Here is a 681-nt window from a genome sequence, read left to right on the forward strand (position 1 = left end):
AATTCAGCAAATATGTGTTATTCTGTTTTCTTCAGCTAATTTAGACGTGTTCTTCCATTTCAGCTTCATTTCAGATTCCCTTTTTAAACTAATTTCAGCTGTTTTTCAGCGAGTTCTTCTGCAATAATCATCCACACTGCATTTTCGCAGGGAATTCAGTTTCTCTAGTCAGGATGACTTTTACTCTTATCTTTCTTTACACCTCCTAAACAATTTGTAAACGGAATGTCTCTTTAGATTAATTGGAACGTCTCCAGCTGCATGGGCTTTGGAAAAGAAAGTTTGTGTGTTTTTACTTTTTCTTCAAATGTTCTTGTTCTTATGATTTCAAAAGCGCTGAGAGCAAATTAAGATGTGCAGTACAACAGCATCGGACACAACGTGAGCGTCAGTGCCTCTAATTTCCTCAGCAGATATTGCTTCCCTCCTTTATTATTACGAGCGCCTGAGGGTGGCGCCAAATGAATAAACAGTGGCCGAGCACGCTCCCATGTTCGGCCACTCTTCTCCTACATGTATTGCATATCAACAAGTAAAGCTGTCAGCGCATGCTACCTGTTACATCAAAACGATGTGGCTGCAGGGGCGCTCATGGTTTTGTTGCAATTAGGGGGTGGGGACAAAAGATGAACAGGTAGGATGGAGCAGAGACTGCATGATGCGCTCCATAAGGTTACCCCC

Source organism: Nematolebias whitei, chromosome 14 (assembly GCF_014905685.2).
Source record: "Nematolebias whitei isolate Nwh7 chromosome 14, NemWhi1, whole genome shotgun sequence".
NCBI lineage: Eukaryota > Metazoa > Chordata > Actinopteri > Cyprinodontiformes > Rivulidae > Nematolebias > Nematolebias whitei.